Source organism: Lissotriton vulgaris, chromosome 1_1 (genome assembly GCF_964263255.1).
Source record: "Lissotriton vulgaris chromosome 1_1, aLisVul1.2, whole genome shotgun sequence".
Classification (NCBI taxonomy): Eukaryota; Metazoa; Chordata; class Amphibia; order Caudata; family Salamandridae; genus Lissotriton; species Lissotriton vulgaris.
In genome coordinates, this window is record NC_141685.1 from 1,325,644,355 (window position 1) to 1,325,666,954 (window position 22,600).

A 22,600-nucleotide genomic window follows, 5' to 3' on the forward strand; every position below is an offset into this window, starting at 1 on the left:
TATATGCAATTTAGTCTGACCCTGGCCCAGTGCATCATGGGAACAGGGCAGACCAAACTACCAAGCCAATTCTTATACTGGGAAGGAAACAAGCTACCGGGGACCGGTTTCTGGCATTTCAGCCGTCTTCGGCCCGGCTTGCTTGAATCCTGATGGTGCAATGAGCTAGGGACTCACATCCGAGTATACCCTTCCACGCTTATGGTGGACAAAAATGATTCAGAAAAGTGAGCCCATTTCCCATGATGCACTAGGCCAGGGACAGACTGATTTAAATATAGCCAGGTTCTGAGCTGAGATGGTGCAGTGAGATAAATAACGGTGATGGATCAAGCCCTGATCTTTGGACTGGGTAGGGGTGGTCTGCTTAATTCAGACACTCTGTTCATCACCACCCCCTTTTCTGAATCGAAAGGAGATGGAGGCAGAATTTTACAGCGGAGAAGAAAAATGAGTACAGAGAGGCAATTAGGAGGTACAAAGCGGAAATAAAACTGCTCAAACCATCTTTTTCGAGGAGAAGATCAATGCAGCCGCCAACTCTCCCAAAAAGATCTTTCGCATCGCTAAATCTCTCTCCACCATGCCACATAACCCTCCAAAATCGGAGGAAGCCCTGGATCGCTGTAATAACCTGGCAGAATATTTTCATCAAAAAATTCATCTGATATGTCTGCCCTTCCCTCCCTATCCAACTGAGTCTACACCCCCCAGGGCTAGAAGTGTGTACTCCGAACAACAGTGTTCGCTAGCAGAGTTCCATCTGTTAGACACAGATGCCCTGAATTCCCTTTTTTCTAGAGTAACCTCCGGCTCTCCTACGGGCCCGGGAACCCCGCAGTACCTCTCATTAGTCGCCAATGCCATTTGCCCCGCTATTCTAGATGCTCTAAACTCATCCATTATTTACGGCACGGTACCCCTGGCTTGGAAATTTGCTCAGGTCAGAGCCCATCTGAAAAAAACGAATTTAGATCACTTCAACATGGCCAACTACCGCCCATCTCTCTCCTTCCTTGGCTGATCAAGTTGATTGAGAGACACATAAACTCCACGCTGGTACAGTATCTGTAATCCAATAATCTGCTTCATGTCTCCCAAACAGGATTCCGCCCTCAGCTTGGGATGGAGTCGGCCCTTCTAGCTGTAACAGAGGAGGCAAGGAGACTTATGGACCAAGGCGGATCAGCAGCAATCATCCTGTTAGATCTCAGTGTTGCGTTCGACACTGTTGATCGTAATATCTTGCTTGAGCTCCTAAAAATTCTCGGAGTAACAAATCTGGCACTGACCTGGTTCAAGTCTTTTCTAAAAGTACTTCCAAGTCTTTGAAGGAGCTGCCTCATCTAAACGTTGGCCTCTCAGATGTGGGGTTCCTCAGGGTTCTTCCCTGAGCCCCACACTTTTTAACACTTATATGGCCTGTTGGCAGAGATAGTCCTCCCATTCGGCATAAAGATCATTACCTATGCAGATGATACCCAATTGGTGGTGGCACTCAAGCACCCTGAGGGATCATCGTGCACCCTAGGTACCTGCCTAGAGGCGGTGACCCAATGGATGGACCACTCCCACCTCAAGCTAAATGGGGATAAAACCGAACTGATGTTTCTGGGCAAATCCCCATTACCCTCATCGGCACTTAAATGGCCGACCTGTCTGGGCCCCACTCCTACCCCAAAGCAGCAGATTAAGAGCCTAGGCATGTGGCTCGACAACTCTCTCTGCTTTAATCACCAAGCCACTAAGCTCTTGGCCACTTTGTTTGGCCTAATGAGAATGATAAGAAAGATCTTCCCCCTGCTCCCTTTCCAGGCAAGGAGGATTATGGTGCAAGCCCTCATAATATCCCACTTGGACAACGGGAACGCGTTTTATCTGGGTGCCCCTCAGTCCACAATTCAGAGACTCCAAGTTATCCAGAATTGTGCAGCTCATCAACTGCTCCAGATTCCTTGAAGACAATCAGCAAAACCTGCCCTGAGGAACCTTCACTGGCTCCCAATTCGGTCCAGAATGCACTTCAAGGCTATGTGCCTGGTCCATAGAGCTATGTGGAAATCAGGCCCAGCCATCATTCAGTCTTTGGTCACCCCCTATCAACATTCTAGAAGTCTTCGTTTCAGCTCTGCCTTTCTTGCCACCACAAGGAAAGTAAGAAGATCCAGATGGGGTGGACGCTCTTTCTCCCTGAATGCTTCCAACCTTTGGAATTCCCTTCTCTCTACTCTTCGAGGGGAACCAAACATACTGTCCTTCCGAAAACTTCTCAAAACTCATCTTTTCAGCACCTCACATTAGTATGTTATACCTATCTGTCTGTCTGCTCCATAAGCGCTAGGAGGCCTTAGGGTAGCTATGCGCTATAGAAATTAAATTTCAATCATTCACTCACACTGCCATGCCAGAGGTGGGTAAGCCACTGAGGGCCCAAGCCTGACTTCGAGCCAGATGACTCGCTCTGCCTCAGCTCGAGGTCCTCTTAGACCTTTGAGCTACAACCAAACAGAGTCAGACTGTGAGAGCATGATTATTTTCTCCAGCACAAGGTATGAGCCAAAGAGGCAGGGAAGAGAGACTGGAGAGGAAGAAACTGGGCAAGGGGGGGGGTGCAAATGAGATGGGGCAAAGGAATACATACAGTTGTGAGGAAGAGCCAGGGCAGAGAGTGATAATGGTGGTAGCCTGGTGAGGGACACATGTACGAGAAGGGAGGGGAAATTTGGCTTGGGGAGCAGTGAAATGGCAGGGGGAGACAAGAAATACCGTGGAAGAGGGGTCAGATAGCACCAGGCTGGTGTAAAAGCAGGTAGGGCTGGGGCAGTCAGTAGTATTGCATGCGACTGACACTGTGCCTGACTTCAATACCATCCTATCAGGGGTACCCTGTCACTCCATGCCCACATCAACCATAGGCCGGTCTCCAAGTGTCTTCCACTTGTGCACCTCTCCTTCTCCCCTTCCATAACACTGTTACCCTTATCAGCTTGATAATGATTGTGCTTGGCTTCTGCTTTGGCTCTTAGAACCTTGCCTGACATCAATCTCAGCTCTAGCTTGGCTCATCCCATAAATTCTCTGACTCACCCGCTTCTATGCCATGCTGAAATATCTTATATTGCTTTCAGTGATGTCTGTTGTAACCTAGTCTAGTTTCCCCCCCAAGCCTCCTGGCAGTGGTTTCTACCTGCTCTCCTGCGCGAGAGCTTCCATTGTTTCCCGCCGTCCTGATTGGCTCCCTAACATCCCACACTGCCCCTGTCACCTTCCCAACTGCCCAACTGAAAATGATAATGACATTCTGACCTACGCACCGCTTGAGGTGTGGGGCTGTTAGTAATAAACTTGTTATTTAATCTGCTACCTGACTACGACTACTTACTACAAGTGGCGACGAGGACCTCAGCCCCTCACCGCGGACCCACCGCCTTCCAGCTTAAAAAAAAAAGAATTGATATCTGCTTAGACACGGCGCCTCAGCAGAGCCCTGGAAGAACTGGCTTCCTACCTTGCAAAATCCTGGTGCGTCTTCGCTGATTCCTGCCGATCCTTCTGCTTACATGTGCAGTCTGGAGAATATGCTGTTCGAGGCATCGTTCCGGTAGGAGACATGAAACCGGTGTTTGCCTGTGTGAATTGAATCATCGCGGCGAGCCTGAGTGCAACGCCTACTCCAGCTGGCTGAGGGAAGAAGGTACTGTTCCTCGGCATCAAGTTCCTTTTCCTTGCTGGGCGAAGCTCTGCGCAAGTCCGACTGAAGGAAATCCTGTCAGGGGATTTTCGCGCCACAAACGCCCCTTCTGCAAACCCGTCTGCGCATGCGCCTGGCGTGCTACGTCACTGAAACGCAGCGCAAGGCGCCATACTTGGAGATTCAGCGCAGAGATTAGAATCGGAGTCGGGAGTTCGAATCCCGCTTGGGCACACGCACGATTTTAAAAGTATTGTAACCCTTTGAGTTTTAAAAAAAAAAAGAGGACACAACAACTAAAACAAGCATGGGTTTCAACGGTCAATATTAACAACATGAGTTAATTAAAGAAAGGGAGAATCAATAGCAACAGCACTCTTCTGCATCCAACATTTTCTTCTGGAAGTGAGAACTAATTGATTTCTGTGTTTCGGAAACTTTTTTTCGCTTGCACTTGAAGGTCGTGTTCAGCAAAATTACATTCAAGAAGAAAAGGAATTGATGGTATTTACCTTTACTAGTTTACGCTCTAAAGCAAAGCAAGTCCTGATCTGTGCAAGCATAAGCTAACTTTGAAAATAAACTTTACACAATGTGTGCTCTAAGTTCGCTGAATCTTACACAACCCCAGGCGTTCTTACCCAGCAAAGGTGCTCCTTGCATGCCTTGGAAGGAGTGGAAAGAGTACTTTACTAATTATATAGAAACAGTGGAAGATGGGGACTTCACAGCTGAGAAAAAGAAGAAAGTTCTGTTGTACTGTTTAGGTCCTGGTGGTGTAAAGACTTACAATAACATTGAAAAAAAAGCGAGAGAAGGGGATGATGTCTATCAGCATGCGTTGGATGATCTTGATGCCCATTTTTCACCCATAGTTTGCGTAGCTGTTGACCGTTACAAATTTTCAAGAAGAAAGCAAGGTAAAGAGGAGAGCATTGACGATTATGTCGCTGTGTTGAATAATTTGGCCTTGACTTGCAGGTTTGGTCAACTACAAGAAGAGTTTGTTCGTGACCAAATCATCATGCATGCCAGCAATCCTAATATCCAGGACAAACTCTGGGTTAATGGTGAAGCTTCATTAAAGGAAGTGGTCGCTTTAGTCAAAAAAGCCGAACTTACAGGCAGATGTGCCAAGGCCGTTCTTGAAGAACCGGTAGTAGTAAAAGCCATTAAATCTTCAAATGCTGGCAAGCTAAGACAGTTTGATAGAGTGAGAGATGTTGAACATGATAAACATAAGAAAAGTGAACATTTCAGATCCAAATACAGCAAAGAAAAACATCGCAGTACAAGGAACAACGACTTCTCTGAACTTAAATGCTATCGATGTGGGTCTCCCACCCACCTAGCAGATTCAACAAAGTGTCCTGCAAGACATCAAAAATGCACGTCTTGTGGTTTGACAGGTCACATTGCTAAAGCTTGTAATAGAAGATCTTCAAAACAAGGTAAACATGTCAAACAAATTCAAGAGGAAAGTGACTCAGACGAGGAAAATTCAGAGTATTCAGATTCTGACAGCATCAGTTACGTTTTCTCAATTGAATATGACGTTCTGGAGCTCACACCTACGAAGAGAAAAAAACCCCATGTGTGATGTAAAATTAGGTGGGGTCACAGTAAATCTCATGGCTGACTCAGGATCTCCTTTCACAATCATAAATGAGAACGTGTGGAAACAATTCAATGACAGATTGGGTTCTTCTTTGGAAAAATCAAAAGTGATTGCTAGAAGTTACACCGGAAACAATATAGATTTCCTAGGGACACGTGATCTTGAATTTGAGTTCAAAAACAGGAAAGCATTTTGCAGGCTTTTTGTGGCCAAGAAGGGTCCATCAGTCCTAGGTTGGAGCGACCAAGCTGATCTGGGCATTATCCTTGACCCGAACAGCGATGATCCAGTACTGTCTGTCGATGAGTCCTGCAAACGTACCATCCAAAATGACTTCCCTGAAGTGTTCTCTGGTAAGGTTGGTCTTCTCAACAGTTTCCAGCATAAAATTGAGCTTAAAGACTCAGCCATCCCATGCATTCACAAGGTAAGACATTTACCAGTTTCAGTAAGAAGTGATGTTCAAGTTGAACTGAATAGACTTATCAAGGATGGAATAATAGAAGAAGTTGAGTCCGCGGAGTGGGTTTCTCCCGTGGTGGTGGTCAAACGTCCCAACGGAAAAATTAGACTTTGCATCGATCTCAGGGACCTGAATAAGAATAATATTGTTGACCAATATCCCCTTCCACGCATATGTGAAATGTTTAATGCCACCAATGGTATGTGTATATTTTCAATAATTGATTTAAAATCTGCATATCACCAGATTCCCCTACATGTGGACAGCAAAAAATACACCACATTTATCACCCCGTTTGGTTGTTATCGTTTCACCAGGGTGCCGTTTGGCTTAGCCTCTGCCGCGGCGCTTTTTCAAAGGGTCATGACTACCATTTTTGAAGGCGTCAACGGTATTAGGTTCTTCCAAGACGATATCCTGGTCATGGGTAGCAACCAATCTGAACATGACACACATCTCAGGCAAGTTTTTAATAAACTTAAAATGCATGGTCTGACTGTTGAATTAGACAAGTGTAAAATATCGCAAGACAAAGTAGTATACTTAGGTCACACCATTAGCAAAGAGGGCATCAAACCCAAACAAGGATTAGTGGACGCCATTCTCAATGCTCCTTGCCCATCGAGCAAAGATGATGTCAGAGCGTTTCTTGGTCTCACCGAGTATTACTCGAAATTCATAAAAAACTTTTCTGAGAAGACATACAGCATTAGACAATTATTGAAAAATAAGACAAAGTTTGAATGGACCATGGATTGCCAAAAGACCTTTGAAACAATAAAAAAAGAAATAAGCGACGCTCCCTTTCTCAAAGGATTTGATCCCAATGCTGAAATCTTTGTGACCACCGATGCAAGTAACAAAGTGCAGTGCTAGCACAGAAGGATACCTCAAAACAAGAATGGGTCGTAGCATTCGCCTCTAGATCACTCACCTCTGCTGAGGAGAAATACTCAGTAATCGAGCGCGAAATGCTGGCTTGTTCTTGGGCGCTCAATTACTTCAGAGCATACATATGGGGTTACAACATTCATCTTCGCACAGACCACAAACCCCTAATCAAGATACTGTCTGCCTCCGGTTTACAGAATGCTTCCCCACGACTAAGCAAAATGTCTATAAAATTGCTGGACTATTGCTACTCTGCTGAATATTGGCCAGGAGTCAAGAATAAAATCGCCGACTTCCTCAGCAGACTACCACTCCCACACAGTATTGAGGAAACTGACACGTCAGAGGTTGACGAAAAAGTGGCTCTACTATTCAATGCAGAGTTGGACGGAATATCTGCGGCAGAATGGGAACAACAAATGGCACGAGATTCAAACCTCCAAGATGTGTGCAAATATGTGAACACCAGGTGGCCAGAGAAACGCCATCTTAGTGACAACGAAAAAAATTTCTGGGAAATAAGAAATGAACTCAGTTTGGAAAATGGAGTGCTTTTCAGAATTGGTAAAGCCATAGCCCCCATCACACTCAGAGACAGAATACTTAAACTCTGCCACATTGGTCACCTAGGCATCTCCAAAACCAAGGAAAGAGTTAGAGCCAGTTACTGGTGGCCTGGCATTGACAAGCAAATTGAAACACTAATAAGGAACTGCGTGGAGTGCAGTGATTCAGACAAAACTCTCAAGACATCTAAAGTCTCTCTCTCTCCACTCCAACCCCCCTTGATGGCCTGGGAGAAAATCGGTGTTGACATCGCGGGGCCCATTGAAGGACATGATGGAGAGATCAAGTACATCCTAATGGCTATAGATCATTTCTCGAAGTGGCCTGAAATAAAGATTGTAACAGAAATAGATAGCTCCACATTGATATTGTTCTTGGACAAACTGTTCATCAGCGAAGGATTACCAAAATTTGTGCTCACCGACAACGGTCCACAATTTTGTTCTGAAGCGTTCAAAACATTCCTAACTAGAAACTGCATAACTCATCATACCACTTCACTGTACCATCCTGAAGGTAATGGCCTCACCGAACGTTTCAACCGTGTCCTGAAAGGTCACATACAGCTGTCAAGAAACGCAAATCTTAACTGGGAGGAAGAGGTATTCAAACTCATTTGGGCTTTCAGAATAGCTCCCTGTGCTAGCACCCGTGAGGCGCCCTTTGTGCTCATGAGAAGCAGACAGCCTCTGAGTAGTGATCTGGGATGGATGCCAAATTCAAGACCAGTGGCATGGTCACCTGACGTAATAAGGAATAACATAATAAAAGCTCAAAAGTATTACAAAGAATGGTATGATTCCAAACATGGTGCAAAAGAACATTCATTTAAAGTTGGTGATTTGGTAAAAGTTCGTTTGGAAAAGAAAGTAAGGAAAGGAGAAAGCAGATTCACCGCTCCAATGCAAATTGAGGAACTATTCAACAACGCGGCCAGACTCAGCGATGGGAAGGTTTGGCACATGAGCAGATTTGCTAGATACCATCAGGGGACCAAAGTTTCCAACCAGCTGCAACATGGGTCACATTGCAAAGACTTGTGGGTTGAAATTGATAGATCCAGTGCAGAACAAGGTTCAAGGCTCACAAATGCCAGTTCACACGCTCTCCCACTTGCCACTGACTCAGCTGACTGTCAATCATCAGACCAGTTTGAGGATGTCACTACCCACACTCCGATCACCAATCGGAGTCGTTACGGTGACTCCCACTCTGACTCAGAAGCCATGTCTGGCGGTCACAGCTTCAGCGGTAGGTCGGGTAGAACCAGTAACGAATCTCACTCGGATACAGAAAGTCTCCCCGGTGCCCTTGTTGCCAAGGGAAGATTCGGGAGAACCATACACAAACCTAAACGTTATGAAGACTATGTTTGTGATTAAAGCCTACCTGTTTATTTAGCTCTATTGTTTCCCCTTGCCACACCCTGTGCCCCATTTGTAAAACTCGCAAGAGAGGAAGATGTGTTGTAACCTAGTCTAGTTTCCCCCCAAGCCTCCTGGCAGTGGTTTCTACCTGCTCTCCTGCGCGAGAGCTTCCATTGTTTCCCGCCGTCCTGATTGGCTCCCTAACATCCCACACTGCCCCTGTCACCTTCCCAACTGCCCAACTGAAAATGATAATGACATTCTGACCTACGCACCGCTTGAGGTGTGGGGCTGTTAGTAATAAACTTGTTATTTAATCTGCTACCTGACTACGACTACTTACTACAATGTCCGCTGATGCTTTTCACCTACACCTTCCAACTCCCTCAGTGCTCCATTCTGTCCTGTTGACTTTGTGTCATTGCCTCAACCACCCTTGGAGTGCTATTACTTGTCCATCTCCCGCCTTGTATAGGCATCTCATTCATCCAGGCTTTAGTGACAAAAGTGTAGGCTCTTCCTGTGTGCCTCAGATAACCAACCGGTGCGGGTGTGAGGCAGCCAAAGCCCATAGAGACCCACTTGAAATGGACCAATGTTTGGTGGGCAGTTTCTTTCCAAGGAGGCACAAGTTTTATTGAACTGCGCTCCGCAGCAGCTTCCATGGTGGGATCTCTTCTAAGAGACACACCGCCTGGGAATGCCCAATGAGAGTATCGTCTCATGCAGCCGTTCCAGCACTTGTTACTTCTGCTCTTGTGTGATACATCCCACCCTACAGTTGCCGTTTCATCCAAGATCCTTGAAACGTAGGCTGAGCAACCCAATGTGGCCGGGATACCCTCAGTAAGCAGTCAGAGATCAGAGTACGTGATGTGACCAGAGCTCTCATGTTTTCCATACACTTGCGAGGGTTGCTCAGCCAGTTGGGATGTTTGTCTTTGCAGTCTGATTTGCAGTCCTCTTAATCCCTTGATACAATTTGAACTACAAGTCCCAGAATGAGGCTGCCTGCCCTGCACCCACGCAAGGGGCACCCTTAGAGGGCGGCCATCTTAGTGCCACATTTGGCACAGTCAACCAGGAAGTTTTCTGACCTCTGGGGTCCTGAGTTCCAGTGCACTGGCTGCGTCACTTCTGGCGCACCAAGTGGGCGGGGGCGAAGTACTTATACTGCCCCCCTTTGCACCGAGGTCTACACGCCATCTAGACTTGTCGCATTGTCCAGGCTCGCCGTGATCACGGGCATCGAAGCAGGCGGTGAGTGCAGGCTGGGAGGGGCCAGGTGGAGCCTTTGTCTGGGCCGACCAGCCTTATTGTTGTTGGCAGTCTGGGGGTTGAGGCTGCCTGGGTTCCCTGGTCCCTTCTCAGAAGGGTTGTGGCAGTGCGCCAGTAAATGTCACGTGGATTCCAGGTTTTGACTGCCTGCTATTCCCCAATTCAGGACTCAGATGGTTGTAAATGGAACGGTAAGGCGAGTCAGCAATAGTAATGCCAAATCCGATTTTACCGCCTCATTTTATAGCCTCATTTTATCAGCCAACTTGTAATGGGGCTCTCACTGTTCAGGATTTAAAATTGCAAGTAAGTTTCTCATGAAGCAGATACGTTTTACTCTTTCCTGCATCTTCCTTTTGTTTTTTATGCAATAAGTGCATGAAGAACTTTATGACAGTCTTCAGGAGACATGTGTGCTACAAAACCCGAGTTAAGCTGCAGTGATGTTCAAACACCATACGTCGTATGATTGACAGTAGCACTGTGTGACTAGTAGAGGTATTTTCGGCAATTTAGTCAGAATCTATTACTGGAAATATAGCCATGCTCTTAACATCCAACCACCATTTCATACCAATTTACTGGGCATGTCGCTTCTGGACAGTTGCTGTCTGCATGTTTTGCCTGTTACCTCTTTCTACCCCATTCCTTCTCTCCGTCTTGCAGGCAAGCTGCAGGGGGTCCTCCCTTCCCTGGTGATTCGGACCTGGTTTCCTCTCTCCCGAGCGTGCTCTCTGTGCAGGGCCCGCTGGGGGGAGTGGCTGGACGGTGGGACCAAAGAGGCAGTGCTTGGCTTGGCAGGGGCTGGCAGGGGCTCGGCTTCACACCCCACTCCACTAGAGCTCCCCCTGAATAGGAGAGCGCAGCGGACGGGTCCCGCTCGTACGCTCATACCGATTACTGATGGGACACATCACCGGCTAGTCCTGCTGCCAATTGCCCCTACAGGAGCACAAGGTATGCCCACACCTCGACGCTGGGGTCTGTGCAGAGCATGTGGCGTGTGTGTGCATCAGAAGGGTGAGATGATGCACAGTTAGTCATGGATGTGTAAAGTCAGCCTCTCTCTGGGATGCCTCGTGCGCGCCCTCCGTGACTGGGGATGTGCAGCCCACCTGGTGCATCAGATTGTCGTTGTTTTCTACCCCCATTCCTCTAGCACTCTTGCATGTCTGGGGCCTGGGGGCAAAGGTGGGGCACCCCAGAGAAGTCTACCTTCTCCCTTTTCCCCATGTAATGTTTTTGGTTTCTAAGCATGCGGAACTGTACCACTCCCCACAGTGGACTCTAAACATAACATGGCTCTTGGTTGTGGAGCTGCTTTGGTGGTTTTCTGCTGTTCTCTTGTTTTGCCTATGTTGATGTTGAGGTTTTAATTAGTATTATACCCGTGTTGCAGGGCTGGAGTTCGCACGTTCTTTTACCTTTACCACAGTCGCCTGTTTTGCTTCACTTGTGTATGTCTGGGATGCTGTATTATGGGGGTTATTGGTATGTGGCTGGTTTTCGGCGAAAGTGTCTTCTGGGTTATTTTCTGCATGTTGTCAGTGTTTCCTGGCCGTTCCTTAATTGGCACTAATGCTTTTGACATTTATTTCGTTCCACGAGTCTTCGTAGTGCCCCCTTTAAATCCTACGCTATTGATAAGAAGTTGAAAACATGGCGATTTGCGCACACGTTTTTACGCATGCAGATTAGCACCGGGACGATCGCCAGACCATCTGTGCTCCTTACAAATCCAGGTTCATCATCATCATCATCATCATCATATGTACTTGTTGAAAAATCCCAGCATACAGAGTTTTGTTGACTAAAAAGCGAGAACTGGTTGATGTGTTGCATGTGACATTGAGTTGGATGACATCTGCATAGCAACAAGAGGAAAGGGCATGGACAACGCTGCTGCGGCTGGGTCCAGTTTCTTTGCTAATATTTGCTCCCATTTCTTTGTCCAAGTTTCTTGACAGCTATTAACCTGGGGCTACTGGCTAATTAATACGCGCCAGAGTTTCTTGGGAGTCGGTTTGCCAAGGGATTCTAGCTGGGGTTACACAGGTTTATGAGCCAACAGCTGCCAGGGTTATGAGCAAAAAACTACCAGAATTTTTGACTTGAGGCTGCTGCGTTGCTCTAGCAAGGTTTGCCTTGTTTTAATGGCCAGTTTGAATTACCGGGGTAAATCTCTCAGACACAGTCACTATGGGGATCTCAAAAACCGTATCGATTGTCTCCAACACTTATAAGATGCATCAGAGACAGTTCTGGGTGTCTCATAAACAGACATCGGCTGTACCTTCACTCCCAGATGCAGGCCACAGGTTGACTCAGTCACAGCCCGCTGGATGTTTCCAAAACAGTCTTTCTGGGCGCTGGTCTCGGTCCTCTGGGTGTCGCAGGCACAGTCATTAGTGTGCCCAGGGTAATAGCTGCCCTCTGAATGTCTTATAGAATGGGTGTCTCAGGCAAAGTCATTAGTGTGCCCCAGGTAATAGCTGCTTTCTGGATTTCTTATAGAATGGGTGTCTCAGGCACAGTCATTAGTGTGCCCCAGGTAATAGCTGCTTTCTGAATGTCTTATAGAATGGGTGTCTCAGGCAAAGTCATTAGTGTGCCCCAGGTCATAGCTGCCCTCTGAATATCCTATAGAATGAGCTTCCAGGGTGTCTCAGACAGAAGTTCTTGGGTCTGTCAGTCCGAATCTCTGCATGCTTTAGGCATAGTTAAGAGGTTGTCCCAGACACCGGCAACCTCTGTGTGTCTCCCCCTGACGCACTTATTTGAAGTTCGTGTAGGGCAGACTGCAGCGACTCAACATCAGCGCACTTCACACAAAATCATATCAATGAATTGACCAGATGAAAATGCTGCCAGGAAGCCATTGGCGCGAGGACGCCTGGACGGGTAGCCTAGCAGTGGTGAGACCTCAGAAAATGGGTCTGTGCGTCTCACCCCAGGCTGTTGTGGCCACACCTCCCCCCCCCCCCCCCCCAATGTTTTCTCAGGTGTACCACCCAGGGGGTAGAGTGTGTTGCTGCTTGTGTGGGGTCAGACGTGAGTCCCTTGCTCACTTTGCCACTGGATTCAAGCAAGCCGGACTGAAGACGGCTGGAATGCCAGAAAGCGGTCCTTGGAAGCTTGTTTCCGGTCCAGGGAAGACATGGCTTAGCAGTTCGGGCTGGACTGTTCCCATGAGGCACAGGGTCAGACTGATTTGCATATAGCCATGTCTGAACTGGGGTGGCAGAGTGGGCTAAAGAACGGTGATGGATTAAACCCAGATCTTTTGACTGGGTGTGAGTGTTTGATTGATTCAGATGCTCCGTCCATCACCACCCCCTTTTGCACCACCCCCTTTTGTACCGTTGTGTGGGGTCTCAAGGCACTGAGGTTTTGTCCTTACACTCAGGGTGCCAGGCAACGAAGCCATAATAGGGGCTTAGTGATCTTATGCAACTAACTAGCATCGACAACGCCAGTAGTACTAGCTTGTAGGTGTAGGTTAATTTTGTGGATACATCTGGACAATATTCTCACCATGAAGTCATAAGCTGTGGCTTATTACCTTATGCAACTAACAACCATTACAAAGTCAATAGTCCTGGCTTGCTGTAGGAGTAATGTAACGTGTTGATTATAATATAGGCATACAATGACAGAAGTGGCAGAACCATGCAGGCCAGAGTCATCAGGTCACCAGGTGGCACGACAAACTACTTTTAATATGGTGCTGCTAAATATACCTTAGGAGAGAGGAAGAAAGATCCACTGGACACAAAGTCATTTTCCTTAGCAGATGAAAACCGTCCTGTGCATGGTCAAAGATGGGTTATGAGGATTTGATCTGCTCTGTGCCTGAGATAATATGCCAACAGACTGGTGATTAAAAGGGAATTGAAAGAGTCCTAAAAACAAGTGCAGGCCATGAGAAGTTATAGAACAGCTCCCCATGTCCTCAACTCTAGAATCCAGGAGGAAAACAGGACATGATTGTATTTCTGGCACTGGCAAAAGTTTCTACTGCTGGAATACCAAACCTTCTGCATACTTCTACAGAATGGGACAGTCCAAATCAAAGTTTTGAGATTGAAGAAACACAGACTTCTAAAACTGTCTGCAATTATATTGTTCACCCCCAAATGTAGGATGTTGACAAAGCTAATGCATGAGAATACTCTGCACGTTTGATGGTCTGTCCTGCTAGTGAGGCTATGGCCCAGGAACCTGATCTCAACTGCTTGTTGGTAGAAACCTTTGTTGCTGAGACATGGGTTCTGCCCAAGACCACTCGCGCTTGTAAAAGAGAGAGATATCCAAGGAAGACTCTGAGAACTGTTCCAGATTTGCAAATGGAGAAGTGACCATGTTCCACAAGGAGCCATAATCTATGGGTATTCAGAGACCCCAAATTAGCTGTACTTCCCATCTTCCTGGCATCTGTTGTAACCAACATAGGTGTGGGGAAAACAGACCAACTCATTTGTTGAGATTTGCACTGTTCTAGATCCGAAATGATGTTGTTAATATCTGGTATCAGAGTGTTGTGACTCTGGCAAAAATGGTGACCAATGCTGAAGGACCCAAGCAAAGACCAACCTCAAGCAACAAAAAGACAAAAGATGCTTGAGAAGAAAAAAACTGGCAATTGTACTGGGAGCAAGGACACAATCCCAGATATCTGCATAATGACCTCAAAGTGTAACCTCACCTGTAGTCTCTCCCTGGCTAAAGATGTATTCATGTACAACAACAAGACAGGTGAACTTGGAGTCTGGAGTCTATCTGACAAGGTAGAGAAACGAAACCATTCTCTGTGTGGAATTGAGTCCCAATGAATTTCAAATCCTGAATTGGTGTTTGATAAGACTTGTTGAGATTGATAATACAGGTATATGTTAGAAGAAGATGACACACTCTCATCACGCCCCTAAGAAGCCCTTCTGCGGAATAGGGGTGAACTAGCCAATTGTTTAAGTATGGGTGAATTAGGATACCCACACTGTCAAGAACAGCCATTAGCCGAGCTAACACCTTGGTAAATATCTTTGGTGCAGACGTCAGCCCAACGAATAACACTTGTAACTGTCAATGAAAACCCCTTTACTTAGACTCTCAGAAATCACGTGTGTGAATGATGTTTTGGGCTGTGTAAATAGGTACTCTGATAATCTACCACTTCAACCAATCTCCTAAAGACATAAATGGAATGATGTTTTCCAAGGTTTTCACCTTGAAATATTATTTTTGGGGAAACAGTTCTAGTTTTTGAAGTTGACGATTAATCAGAACTGCCCTGATGCTTTTAAGATACTTGCCAAATAGACCCTTTGCCTTGTGATAGAACCGGTATCACAACTTGTTTCTCTACCAGCTCCAATACCTCTTGCAGTAAAGCCAGCTGGTGAACAGCGTTCCTGGACTAAGCTCTGGGAACTACTCCTGAATCTGGAGGAAGTTGCACCAAGTTAATCTTGCAAACAAAGTGTATTGGATTTAATTACCTAGAATATCTTGGGTCTGAAATTCAATACCGCTCAGATGCAATCCAGCCCACGAGTCTAAGATAAATTCTCCCCATACATGAATAAAGAGCAAAATCCATCCTCCCATTGGCGCTTCGTGCAGAGGAATGGCATAGTCATGTTTACTATTTGTTTTTGGTGGTAGAAAAGGCAGATTTTTTACTCCCTTGGGAACTAAAAAACGAGGGCTGAAACTATGGCCAGATGGAAAATGAGGGCACCTGGTAGTATGCCTGCAGGGAAGGACGGCAGTGTGGCTCCTAGTGCTTAGACCGATGCTTGAAACCTGAGCATGTTTGTGATTGTTGAAAACTCGATTAAATTAAATCTCCAACTGATCCCTAAAGAGCTGGGATCTCAGGAATGACATTCAAATGAGACGGCAGTCTGTGCTCCTTCAGCGTTTCAGTTTGTGAAGACAAGCAGCCCAATTAGTCACAGTAGCAAATGTGGAAGCTTTCGAGGTGTCACAAGTAACCTCTGAAAGAAGTTGAGCTTGGAGCTCCATACCCATCAGTAGGTAAGTACAATCTTCTCCTGATTGTAGTGGGGCTGCCACAGTCTGGAAGTCTTTTACTAAGGATTGAGAGCAATATACGGCATAAACTCCATCTCTAGTGGCTTCAGATTCATAATAGACTGTGTGGATCATGTCTTTAATGCAGCATTCCATTCCATCAATCTTAAACTCTTAGGCAGAATGTGTGGACAATAGATGTATTATTCCAGTCCTTCGTAAATCCCTGACTCAGCACTGAATAGCACTGATTTTAATGCTTCATGAATTTAGAATTTTTAAACAGAAAGCCTGGTCACATAATTAATCCAACATTACACTTCTTCAAGGTTTCGAACTTTCATGCACAAAGGCACCACACCCGTACCCGGTAGACCAATAGTCTCTGGCATTGGATCGCTTCTTGAGCCCCTGTCTCAGTTTTGCGATGTCTTTTTACAACCTGTAGTGAAAAAGATACCCTCCTACCTCCAAGATACCAGGGATGTCTTGCGACTAATTAATGATGTGGACTGAAGAACAGACGTGGATCTCCTACTGACGTTGGATGTGGAATCCCTTTACACGAATATCCCCCAACAGGCAACCTTGGAAGCAGTGGAGTCCACTTTGAGACTTGAGGAATGGACATCGCCTACCCCGATCTCTTTTATCATGGAGCTAGCCAATATAGCCTTAACAGAGAACTTTTTCAAATATGAATCTGAACTGTTCCATCAAATCCGTGGAACCTCTATGGGTTCAACCTTCGCGCCCAGTGTAGCATGCATCTACATGGCTGTGTTCGAGAAGACCTACATCTACCCTCCAGAAATAAACCCATTTCGTGAAAATCTCACCCTTTGGCGTCGCTACATAGACGACATTCTGATTTTTTGGAAGGGCAACCGGACCAGCTGTGAGGCGTTTTGTACATGGATCAACCTCCAGGATCCTTACCTGAAATTCACAGGAACTATTTCCGAAACCTCCATACCCTTTCTAGACCTGACAAGTGTACTGGGCCCATCGGAGATCTCAACCACTCTGTATAAGAAGGAAACTGACAAACAGCCTTCTGCTCTATGGCAGCCATCATACGAGAGCATTGAGGGATAACCTCCCCTTTGGTCAGTTTTTGTCAGTTTTTAAGACTCCGCAGGAACTGCACGACCACCTCTGACTACCATCGGGAAGCTAACCTCCTTCAACATAAACTACAGGAGAGGGGTTACCCAACAAGACTACTCCAACGCTCGGTGAAGAGAGCCCTGAATAACAACAGGGAATCCCTGCTAGAAACTCATACGAAAGAGAAGGAGGACATAATCACTTGCGTAACGTCTTACACCAAGAACTCCTCCTTTATCAAGAAAACGGTAAACTCTCACTGGGGCATACTGAACTCTGTCAATTTAGACATCCCACGTCCGCGCTTTGCTTTCAAAAGAACTAGTAACTTGAAAGATCAACTGGTCCATACACGTCCAAAAAAGAATAGTACCCGTCCGCAAAACACACTTTGGGATCTGCCTCCAGTAAAGGGACACTACCGCTGCGGCAACTGTGTCGTTTGCCCACAAACTATCCAAACCAAAACTGTCCAACTTTCACATGACTTCATCTGGCACCTGAACAGACATACGAACTGTAATAGCAGCAAGTGCATTTACATGTTGACGTGCCCGTGCGATCTGAAATATATCGGAATGACAACACGCACAGTTAAGACACGCATCATGGAACATAACAGCAATGTCCGCTGCCACAAGACCCACACTCGTCTTTATGAACATTGCCACCAACAGAATCATGCTGCAGAAGACATACATTGGGTTGTTTTAGAATGGCATCCCTCATCAAATCAACAGGCCCTGTTCAAAATTAAACAAAGATGGGTTCACCGCCTGCATTTAGATACTGAGGGTCTAAATGACTCTGTTCCATGGAACACACTGACCCGTTAAACCTCCACTGGACGGTGTACCTCTCGTTGGCCTTGCTTGACACCAACGAGGTGAGGAGCGGCACCACACAGCCAGTATAAGTATCAGATACCCTCTACCTCACATATTCCCGAGAGCGATACCGCATGAATACAGTCCATGATGCCATCATGATGGACGTAATGGCATCACCACGCTACCATACCTACATACCATGCCAAGATACCCCCTCACGTATGTGGCATTCTGACATATTAGCAAGTTAAAAATGCACTGCTTCGACCACACATGGTATATTGTAAATAATTTGTGTCTTTATCATTTGATATTTATTTACCACACCGCCATGACCAGACCCTGAATCACCAAGCAGTCCTGACTTCACTGTCCGGATTCTCAAATGTACACCTTGAAGCGCAACGCCTTCCCGATCCCACTCCAAGATGGCGCCCAGTTTGGTACACTAATAGATATACTCCGTCTTCTACTTAGACGGGACCTCTGCGCAGGTCCGGAAACAGGTAACCTAGCAACGTCCTGTTTTCATTCCCACCGCCAAAACGCGAGATTTAAGGGTGTTGGAAACCCAGTTACCTCACCAGCTGCTTTATGACCGAGCTTCGCCGGCCATACGGACGTAGGTCTAGAGGCTCCTTCTATGCGAGATTGAGGTAAGGGATTGGGCTCGCGGCTGCCTCCATGCCGATGCAGGGACGCTGTGGGCTTCCTGACCATGCCCGCGGATACACTACCACCGGGGGCATTCTCGTGGGTGAGTGGCCCTCTACTGGGCTGTATGTGCGGTTACGGGGAGTTTGTAGGGTTTGGGACCGGGAGTCGTGCCACCACGTTAGCCACCCCCGTAATCCGTTTTGTACTGGCGGCCCGCCACCCACATCCACCAAACCTCGGGACACTGGTGGTGTGAGGGGTTGGCCAGCTTGGGCGTGTCCTTTTCAAGGCACTACGGATCTATCTCTCTCCCCCCCGGGGGGGCAGCATGGGTGCAATGACATACCCCGGCTCAGTCCTCCTGTCTCCGTGCCGGGCTGCAGTGCATCCTGAGTGGTACGCTGCCGCGGACTTCTCTGGCTGGTGTGTGAGATCCCAGCGGGGGTGTCTGGTTGTTTACAGTGTTCCGTCATGTCCATGGGCTCAGTTGGCCTTGAGTTTAGACCGCTGCCATCATCTATAATATCTATTTTTCCTTAAACCATTCCTCATCCCTGCAGGTCACAATTTGATTACGCAGGTCCCACCAAAGCAGCCTGGGGAAAACTTTCTACAGCGACTGTGGGTAAGTCCAGAGCTTTTCAAAGCCTTTTTAATCCCTCAAACGGCCCACATGAGATCCCCCCATGGCACATAACCCCTCAAGGTTCATAATTGAGAAATTCACTCATTTACATTGATTGGGAGGATGGATGGTAGGAATCCCGCATGGTATGCTATTAACGAATTCTTCCTTAACCTCAGTCTGTCAATAAGACACTCACCATCCTGGTGAAAGTATAGACAGTGTTGTCCTAAATAAGATTGCTTGATAACTCCTCAGGAAGCAGTTATCACCATTTGTTTTTCTTCCATCTCCCCGCAGGGCGGACAACAATACAGGAACTGCTCCTGTTCCAGATCCTGACCCCACAGGTTGTATCCACTTAATCCAGCAGCCCATCATGGGCTCCTTCTTAAGTTTATGAGCACTTTTTTGGTCCTGATGAATTGCCGTGATGGCATGAAACATGTCGACCAGATCACTTCTGAGGGTTGAACGGGCTTCCCACACATAGGTTGGTTGAAATCCCATACCCCTCTTAGTTTTAACAAAGTAGGTAGCTACAGGAATAAAATACCCAGAGTAGACTACACTAACTTTTTTTAGAATCACCACACGCCACGCTCACTACTATACTATTAGGGCCCCTCACACCGACTCAAACATCGGCCATGGAATAAAAGATCTCCAACAAAGTGTAGCACTAAGTGCTACCCGTCAGGCATTGCAGCGCCGGCTTGACGCAGGAGCAGGAAGCCGATGATGACACGAAGCGATCGGTTGGGAATGTGACAGTAGCCATAGAACCAACCTGTTGTGTGAGGTTTCCCTAATTCCGAAAAGGGACAACCGCCCCTGACTTCCAGATACAACCTCCCTTTCTGAGAGAGGAAGATAGTCCACTCTTTATTACATAGATACCACCCCCAGGGGAACTTTGTGCAATTGGTTGGGATATAAAGTGCTGCGCACCCAATCTATGCATCATTTAAATCCTGCAAACTATAGAGAGCATTTATACAGATGCCTGATCTGAGACCTTTGTTGAATAGTCTGCTCTTCTTAAAGCTGTTGGAAAAGCTGGCAGTTCCCAAGTTGGCAGGAGGAACACAAGGTCCCGGCTAATGACTGATCAGCAAATACAAAAAACAGAAGTATATACGTAGACAAAATATACTTAAGAGATGGCTTAATATAGCAGACTACATTAATGGGACTAAAAATGTAGGCAATATCCCAAGTGATGTGATTAGTTCTCATTGTAATAAAAACACAACACCAATATATGCATCTGTGCCAAAACACATATGCCTACATTTGAGACAACACTCTAATGGAATAATTGTCTGTCTCCATTCTTTTTTTTCAGGTCTCGCCTATGCAGCGGGCATGCGCTGCATAGGAAAAAAGACCTTTTGCAATTGATCCGCTTTTCGCCCTTAAAACGTGCACGCGTTCCATTGACTTCAATGGCAACGCGTGCTCGTCTGGCGATTCCCTTACAGGAGCGAGCTTGACACCATAGATTTGTAATTAACTTACAAACACATGGTGTCCCTGGCTCGCTCCCGCAAGGGAAACGCTTTGTGTGCCTCCCACTTTACCCCACTCGTGAGAGCGAGACTCGCGCTTGTTATTCCTGATAACAGTTTTTCTGCTTCTAGCGAGGGGAGGGGCCCCGTGAAGGTTTTTGTTGTACATTTTTTCCCAGAGGCCCCGCAAAATTATTTGACCCGGCCTGCTGCAAGGGCCCATGTGCCGAATGATTTTAATTTTTATCTGTGCCTTCCCCGGAGCACGTTACGGCGCGCTTGAGGTTCCCAAGCCCAGCTGACTGTGGTGTGTTGTTTTGTTGTCTTGCAAAGCACCAAGACTCGCACACAACCATGCGCGTGCGCACGCGCCCCAACCTGTCATTTCACCCTGATAAACCTTTGTGCCAGCGGCAGAGCTGCTGACGGTACTTTATAAACCGTGCTCCCAAATGAGCAGAGCGCGGCGCCCTGCCCAGATAAATAGCCCCTGCAAGTCCAACAAAAACACCAATCACTGAACAAACAGTCTAATCTGTCCTCTTTATTCTTCTTAATGTATTGCAAATTATTCCTCCAAAGCCCGTAGCTCTATGCATTTTTGATGCGCTTTTCGGCTTTCATTTCCATATGACCTGTTTTCCTAGAGTAAGGGCTTGTGCGACTCGGTATTCTTGCTGAGAGCGAGGGAAGCTGCTGCCCTTCCTCGGGGAATCTATTAAAAGTGTTGGATCCGATTTTATGCGAACAATTACAGTGGAAATGTTTTGCGTGGAGACTTCCTGGAGCTGCACGTGCTGGGGTCGCGTGCCTGTTGTCGAGTAACTGGGTGAAGGGTGCGCACCGGGACGCCTGGTCCCGAGGGTGAGGGGAGAGTGCGGGGTGAATTTTTCCACACCAGAGAGTGCTGGGAGTAGGGGGCTGAATGTACTCCTGCCCGGGAGGGGGGCTTGGAGGCAGAGGGGGTGAATGTGCCATTGTTGCCCCCAAGGGGGGTGGCTGGACAATAGGGGTGAATGTGCTGCCTCGCCACCGGGAGCCGAAACATGGGTGTCTAATGTGTGGGTACACCCGTGTTGACTGGGAAGGGACAGGTGGCTGAATCGGGCTTAGTACTTAGGCGTGGGGCCAGGACTCATGCTACACACTCTGCATCACCCGTGGATGTCAAAGGCATGGGAACTGGGCAACACTGGGTGGCAACACCCACGGGTGCTAGTTCGAACAGCGGCACCCTCAGGTGCCAGAGGCTGGGGCGCCGATGGTGGGAAACCTCTGCAAGTGCAGGGATGCTGATTGTGCAACAGCTCTCACAGGTGCTAAGGGAGGGGTTCTGATTGTGCATCAGTCTCACAGGTGCCAGGGGAGGGATGCTGATTGTGCAGCAGTCTCACAGGTGCCTGATGCAGGGTTATTGACTGTACAGCAGCTCTTACAGGTGCCAAGGCAGGGATGCCGATTGTGCAATACCTCTCACAAGCGCAAAGGGCTGGGATGCTGATTGTGCAGCAGTCTCACAGGTGCCAGTGACAGGGATATTTATGTGCAGCCGCTCTCACTGGTTACAACTACAAGGCAGGGATGCTGCTTGTGCGCCAGCTGTCACATGTGCCATGGCAGAGATGCCGATTGTGCAGCACCTCTCACAAGTGACAAGGGCAGGGATGTTGATTGTACAGGAGTTCTCATGGGTGGCAAAGGCAGGGATGCTGATTGTGCAGCAGCTCTCACAGGTGCCCGAGGCAGGGATGCTGATTATGCAGCAGCTCTCACAGGTGCCTGAGGCAGGAATTCTTATTGTCCAGCAGCTATCACAAGTGCCAGAGGCAGGGGTGCTGTTTGTGCAGCAGCTCTCACATGTACCAAGGCAGGGATGCTGATTGGGCACCAGATGTCACATGTGCAAAGGCAGGGATGCTGATTGTGCATCAGTTGTCACATGTGCCAAAGCAGGGA

At 47.2% G+C, this 22,600-nt stretch overlaps 1 protein-coding gene across 2 annotated transcripts in view; it reads right to left on the minus strand.

Annotated features, from left to right (window-relative positions):
• LOC147749095 (retinol dehydrogenase 16-like) overlaps positions 1-22,600 on the minus strand; it is a 142,958-nt gene that overhangs the window by 17,487 nt on the left and 102,871 nt on the right. The gene's annotated exons all lie outside the window — the stretch shown is intronic.